Here is a 7237-nt window from a genome sequence, read left to right as displayed (position 1 = left end):
TCACCTACAAACAAGCAAGATTTCTGGCTCTCACAGACCTGTAACTTCTTCTTTAAGAGGCTCCTCTGTCCTCCACTCGTTACCTGTATTAATGACACCTGTTTGAACTTGTTATCAGTATAAAAGACACCTGTCCACAACCTCAAACAGTCACACTCCAAACTCCACTATGGCCAAGACCAAAGAGCTGTCAAAGGACACCAGAAACAAAATTGTAGACCTGCACCAAGCTGGGAAGACTGAATCTGCAATAGGTAAGCAGCTTGGTTTGAAGAAATCAACTGTGGGAGCAATTATTAGTAAATGGAAGACATACAAGACCACTGATAATCTCCCTTGATCTGGGGCTCCACGCAAGATCTCACCCCGTGGGGTCAAAATGATCACAAGAACGGTGAGCAAAAATCCCAGAACCACACGGGGGGACCTAGTGAATGACCTGCAGAGAGCTGGGACCAAAGTAACAAAGCCTACCATCAGTAACACACTACGCCGCCAGGGACTTAAATCCTGCAGTGCCAGACGTGTCCCCCTGCTTAAGCCAGTACATGTCCAGGCCCGTCTGAAGTTTGCTAGAGAGCATTTGGATGATCCAGAAGAAGATTGGGAGAATGTCACATGGTCAGATGAAAGCAAAATATAACTTTTTGGTAAAAACTCAACTTGTCGTGTTTGGAGAACAAAGAATGCTGAGTTGCATCCAAAGAACACCATACCTACTGTGAAGCATGGAGGTGGAAACATCATGCTTTGGGGCTGTTTTTCTGCAAAGGGACCAGGACAACTGATCCGTGTAAAGGAAAGAATGAATGGGGCCATGTATCGTGAGATTTTGAGTGAAACCTCCTTCCATCAGCAAGGGCATTGAAGATGAAACGTGGCTGGGTCTTTCAGCATGACAATGATCCCAAACACACCACCCGGGCAATGAAGGAGTGGCTTCGTAAGAAGCATTTCAAGGTCCTGGAGTGGCCTAGCCAGTCTCCAGATCTCAACCCCATAGAAAATCTTTGGAGGGAGTTGAAATTCTGTGTTGCCCAGCAACAGCCCCAAAACATCACTGCTCTAGAGGAGATCTGCATGGAGGAATGGGCCAAAATACCAGCAACAGTGTGTGAAAACCTTGTGAAGACTTACAGAAAACGTTTGACCTCTGTCATTGCCAACAAAGGGTATATAACAAAGTATTGAGATAAACTTTTGTTATTGACCAAATACTTATTTTCCACCATAATTTGCAAATAAATTCATTAAAAATCCTACAATGTGATTTTCTTTTCTCATTTTGTCTGTCATAGTTGAAGTGTACCTATGAGGAAAATTATAGGCCTCTCTCATATTTTTAAGTGGGAGAACTTGCACAATTGGTGGCTGACTAAATACTTTTTTGCCCCACTGTACCTGTGTTGTAAGTTTGATAAAGGCTTTTTAAGTTTACATTAAATACTGTTTGCACCCCACCAGCAGTGTGAGTATATCTAGAGAGGTTTATTCATCTCTCCTGTAACGTACAGGACCAAATTGGGGTTCCCTCTTCAATTTCAATCTGGTCATAGTAAATATATACTGTATTATGATGGCCTCTCTTGTGAAAATAGCACACACCTCAGACTGATTACGTCACTTGATGAGGTAAATGAAATGTTGTCTGGTCACTTGGCAACTATGGGAAACAATTGCCTGGCAATACGGTAAAGACGTTTTGTGTAGATGTGAAATATATTTTTGTTTTTCAGCGAGATTCCTAATTTTCACACCACACACACAACTGTCTTTCAGTTGAATCCCCTGCAATTGAGCATAAAGGAATAACTCGGTGGACCAAACAATAAAATACACCTTTGTGGTCTAAAACAATATCTCAGGGAGCGAGAGAGACAGGAGAGGAGATCTGCTCTACAACAATTGCCCCTTTGTCCCAGGCCCAACACTGTACTGTACCGACCAGCCTCCTCTTTGATTCTGTGCCAACACAAACCACAGTGCTGGGGTACAGGTCTACAGTCAAGCAATCTACACTTGTGTTTAATATACTCTAGTCTGTTAGGGTTGGCCTACCTGTCAGTCACACGTACAGCTGACTGGCAGGGCCGAATCTTTATCCCATTGGGGTTAAGAGGCAAAACAACTCGCAGCTAGATAACAGAGTTTCTGATAAAGCTGCTGTTGTATGGCAATCTGCACAGTGGTATTGTGAGATTACGACACGGATTACAGGATTCTCTCAACAACTGATTTTGGACAATGGACTCGAGGTCTGTGATGCATCTTTTCAATCTAGGTTACAAAAACTGTCACAACGGTTCTCTACCCAACTCTCCCTCCCTTCTCTCTCTCCCCCCGTTGAGGCTTCTCTCGGTCTCGTCCCCCCCCCCCCATCCTCTCTACTACAGCAGGGTAAGTCATGTAGTGTGGGTGCCAGCATTTCTCTTTCACCTAGCAGGAACTGGCTGCAGTGGACAGGCCGGGGTCATTGATGTGGGGCCAGTACCCCGAGGTGTGTGTGTTAGCAGCAACAGCAGGGGAGGTGGGGGTTCTGCTTGGCTGACAGGGTGTCACTAGTCCTCATCAACACCATAGCATCAGTACTGCCAACCCTCTGATTCATTCATTCAAGGTCACCAAAAAGTCACTGTATTTAAAATGTTAGTGTGTACTTTTACAACAGATAGTGTTCAATCAATCAGATATGGTGTTTGTCATTGTAATTATCTTGGACTTAGCTACAGTAGTGTAGCTAACTGTAAAGGCTCGCACACATCGCACCAAATGTGGATCTAGAGATTGTCTGCCGATCGTTCAGCACAGCGTTTTAGGGATCATCCGCTGTAGACGTCTTACAGTCGACATTTGACAGATTCTCGATTTAAAAATGGGTGCGCACTCAGTTGGCAAAATGACAGACGCACTCTGTTCAGAGGTGCTCAGTACTCTCAGCCAGCAAACGCCACTGGAGTGTCTGAGCCCTGAGTCGCTCTGCATAAGTTAAAATGTTAAATGTGGAGAGTGAGGAGTCATTGTTGAGTTATCAGTGTCGGCATGCAGCCTACAGTACAGCCTGTCCATCGGATTAATGATGCCCAATGCCATTACTGCAAAGCTGCTGAACTACACGGTTGTATTTCTATGAAGAGGACCGCTGGTATTTTCAATCATAGAATGAATAGAACAGATCAAATGATCTGTCTTTTATCGCTGATTTCCTTGTAAACTGAACCAACCTGTCAGACTGGGCTCCCATGTCTACACCATAGGTCTACGCAGTACAACAGCACCTCAGCCTGGCTAGTCTACAGAATTACAACTGCCTCTGTACCACTGATTTGACATCACTTTCTCTTGTACAATAGCGCCACTTGTTGGATACCTAGTCAGCTCTCTTATAAGAAATGTAGCAGTTAAAGGCCCAATGCACTCAAAATTCAAAAAATGTGATCAGTGTTATTTCTTGTTGCTGACCAATAATACAAAGTTCAAAACTTTTGCCCATGACAGCTAGTTTTCCATTTTCCTTTTCCCACAGAAAACTCTGACAGTCCTAGCAAAATTCTTGCCTGAGAAATAGTTCTTTGCTAAAAAACAATTTTTGCCCATTTTAATGGAAATCTATTACACAAACCAGCTTTCCATACAACCTTTTAATAGGAGCAAATTGCATGTCGAGCAAAAGCTAAAATAAAATTTGTTCTCAGAAGAGGGTGGTGAAGGGACAATTTATTTTTTACAAATAAAAGTACATGTCGAATATATATATATATATATATATATATATATATATATATATATATTCGACATTATTTTTTTTACGACAGGCCTAATAGAAACAGAAAATGTTTCGGTAAACTTTACAAATGTCGACAAAACACACTAGACAAGGTGGGATATTTTTGCGTCTGTAAAATTAATATGCAAGAAATGTCAGTTGAAACGCTTTTATGGGCAAATATTGATATAATAACCATAAAATCGAAGTAAACTTGGAGTTACGCAATGACATGTGTGGTCCTCCCACCACGACTCAGGAAAGCCTGCAGTTTATTAGGCTACAGATGAAGTCAGTAATGAACGTCACAGGGTGGTGAAAGTGCAAGGTGATGAGCTTGATGCACCTTTCCAATAAATATTGAGGGTCTTATTCTGGTGACATGACCGTCGATGCTTGGCTGTCGTTTGACAAATAAAAATAATCTTGCTCCTTTGTCCATAATAATCCCATGCAGGCTATACCGGTAGAGTATTTGTGAGCTGTTGGCTAGAGTTTACATGCCAATACCAGAGTGGGCATACTCACTATATAACACAGCATATTTTGAGAAAACCCATCAGTAGAGTTGAAAATGCAATAGAATTAAAAAAAATCTCAGGTAAATGGAAATTTAACCGCAAAAGGTATTTTTATGTGCACTACATCATCACGTACAGCCTTTAATCTGCAACAAGTCAATTTGACAGAAACACATCTCTGGTGGGAAAATATTGTTTTTATGCATAAAAATCTGTCGACAATTGGATGGAAACCTAGCTAGTAAGGTACTTAATTGTTATCCAGAAATAATTTGATAATAATATAAAAACAGCTGAATTGAGCCTTTAAGAAAAAGTGCCATAAACTCTGAACACTGATGAACGTAAACGTAACGTAAACAATGCTATTATAGCGTAACATGTGAGAAAACATTCCCCAAATTAAAAAGAGGTGTGTAAAAGGCATTTAGGCTATGCTGTGGATGGTATATCATTTTTGTGTAATCAACCTGCGGTTGGTCCTCTTCCCTCTGTCCTCCTCACTGGGGTCTGTACTCTTCTTCTCCTCCATCTTCTTAAAGATCCTCTCCCTCATTTCCTGCCTCTCATCAGAGTCATACTCCTTTTCATCACCATCCGCATCTCCCTCATCATCCTCTCCCTGAACACAAGAGAATGTGAGAGAGATGAGAGAAAGAATGGAGAACACTCAGAGAAAATGTGTTTTCCAACAAGTTGAATGGAATGCATTATAATGTGATGCATTTGGTCTTGATTGAGCAGATAACATGAAGGAATAAGAGCATAACTCTGCTGCTTCTCCAGCTGCACCTTGGCTTTTCTCCTTCAATAACAAGACAAATAGATTAAAATAAATAATATATTAACTCATGAATTTAATTCATTGTCAAAACAAGATAGGTTGAGGCAGCAGAACATGGTGTCTGTACTACATCTTAGTGTACTGACTTGTTGACTGTGGGGACAGAGCTAAGCAGTGGATCATCCTTCAGCAGGTCATGACTGCTTTTGCTTTTCCCCTTCAGTGTCTGGATGAAAAGAAACAAGGTGTGTGTATATATCTGACAGACAAAGAATGGGTGACACAATACATAAGATGGCGAACTTGATTTGAAGTGCAGAATAAGAATAACACAGGTCATGTTATAATTACCTGGCTGACTTGAGTTACCATCTCCTCTTCCTCCTCAGCTTCCTCTCCGAATGACAACAGACTAAAGTTCCTGACAAAACAAGTATGGTCGACTTTTCATAACTACAGTGCCACGCTTCCAAGTCAGCAACAGATTGAGAGTGAGGAGCAGAGAAAGTGTGTATAATAGTAAATTAAACACTGTTGCTTTGGACAGATTTCTTGCCCTATTTTTTTGTCTTCATCCTTTTGGGATTTTTTTGTTTCACGTGGAATGATGTCATTGAAGGGAGAATGTAACACCTGCAGAGAAGATTTAAGGAAACAAAGTCTGGCGGAATTGGAACAAATTAATGGTCAAAGTGCTAAAATACTATAGTATGATGTAAACCCAACCCATACCTCAGTGGTTTGTAACTTGTGTGGATTTAAATGTTTTTCCTCGTGATCACATTCCACTTCTGCTAAGCTGAGCATGTTGTACATTGTATCACCTGTATTGAGGAAAGGAAGACTCATTTACAGGAAAAGATGGCTTCTAGAATCTGTTTGCTGCAATTACAACTGAGTTGGCTCAGATTACAAATGCTGCATACTAAAAGATTTACAACATGCATTGATCTTCTTTTGGCGTTTTACCTTTCCAGAGATGGTGTGTTTGTTGTTGAGCTCATCTTCCCGGCCAAGGGTGAAGAAGAACTGGCTGCCATTGTCATGGGGCCCTGCGTTGGCCATGGCAACCAGGCCTCATCTGTTGAAGTGCAGTCTGGAGTGGTACTCATCCTGAGAACGTGGGACAGAACCAACAGAAAAACAAAAACTTTTTCATCATTAGTAGCAATAGTATGGGTGAGTTGGCAAAGGTTCCAAGTAGAAGAGTTCTGTTTATGTCTAGTCTTATCTTTTGGGGGGATTGAACATGATCCAAAATAATGAGGTGATGAGACAGTGAAGGTTAACCTTGAACTGCCGTCCATGGACTCGCCACCGTCCAGGTGCCTGTGGGATCTCCTCCTTGGACAATGAACTCTGGCACCACTCTATGGAATGATATTTTAACTTAGTTTACCTGTTGTCCATACAGTTGGTCCTTTTGGTAGGGATGTGAGACAATAAATCTCAGGAAAGTATAAATACATCAACTTTTAAAAGTGCTGGTTCAGATTTCTAGCAGAACCATGTAAACAGGTGCACGAGCTAGGCAAGTACGCATGCACCTCGTGCATTTTATATTCTGCATATAATTCAAGTGATTGAACGTACTACCAGCGCTTTGAACATTTGATGTAATTATACCTTCCTGTGATATTTTGTCTCAAATCCCTACCGCCAAAAGGCCGAACTGCACAGACAACGGGTATTTAACAATCTGGCTTGTAGAGCTCGTAAGAGTACACTTTCCTGATACAAACGCTCATTTCTGCCCAACGTACGATTCAATGCAATTCAATGTCGGGTTTCTAGACAAAGATAATTTGTTCTGAATGATCACTTTATCATGCAAGCCATTGTAGTGACAGTGAGACATTAATAAGTGTCAACAGGGGAACAAATGCTCGCGCTCACCTTTCCATTCGATGGAGGCTCTTGAATGTAGATGTTGCTCATTCTGTCGTTGAGATCAACGAACAAGTAGAAACCGGAAATCCGTTGTTTTTTCAGCAGTAGAATAGATAGCCAATTTACTTTCTTTTTTTTCGAGAATTCAGCACTAAGTGTTTTGCAAAGATGTAGAGATGAATGTCTACATTTCTTGCTAACCCAGATTACTGTCAACCGCCATGTTGTTTATTCATGGGTGCTTTATTTACCTCTAGTCAATGGGGGTGAAGGATATTT

The sequence above is a fragment of the Oncorhynchus clarkii genome, chromosome 12 (assembly GCF_045791955.1).
Source record: "Oncorhynchus clarkii lewisi isolate Uvic-CL-2024 chromosome 12, UVic_Ocla_1.0, whole genome shotgun sequence".
NCBI lineage: Eukaryota > Metazoa > Chordata > Actinopteri > Salmoniformes > Salmonidae > Oncorhynchus > Oncorhynchus clarkii.
This window is presented reverse-complemented; position numbering follows the sequence as displayed.